At 40.5% G+C, this 368-nt stretch overlaps 1 pseudogene; it reads right to left on the bottom strand.

Annotated features, from left to right (window-relative positions):
* The window catches only part of LOC107684060 (coiled-coil domain-containing protein 57-like), an 18,493-nt pseudogene that overhangs the window by 3,516 nt on the left and 14,609 nt on the right, over positions 1 to 368 (bottom strand).

Below are 368 nucleotides of genomic sequence, written 5' to 3'. Positions count from 1 at the left end.
CCATTTATACACTTATTTTCACATAGCTATGAGAAGCGTTATACATGGACACGCGTGCGGTTGCCATACTGTATTAAACCTTTAATCAGCTTTAAATAAACCTGTATATTAAAAGCTAACATTAACAGTAGCATTTACAAATAACAGCGTATCTAAAAGTATGAGACAACAACAATCAAAAAATATACCATTAAGAGCCGTGCTTGCACAGGTTCTGTGCAATCCTCTTCACTCAAATTGATAAGCAATATAGACGATGCCATTGTTTACAATACAACCGGAGCACATGCTGTTGAGGTGAGGGGCGTGACCTACAGACGCTCACCAGAGGCGGGTTAGCCAATCACAACACACTGGGCCAGCTAACC

This window comes from Sinocyclocheilus anshuiensis, unplaced genomic scaffold, assembly GCF_001515605.1.
Source record: "Sinocyclocheilus anshuiensis isolate Anshui unplaced genomic scaffold, SAMN03320099.WGS_v1.1 scaffold553, whole genome shotgun sequence".
Lineage (NCBI taxonomy): Eukaryota > Metazoa > Chordata > Actinopteri > Cypriniformes > Cyprinidae > Sinocyclocheilus > Sinocyclocheilus anshuiensis.
Note: the sequence above shows the minus strand (reverse complement) of the source record. Positions and strands in the feature narration are given on the sequence as shown.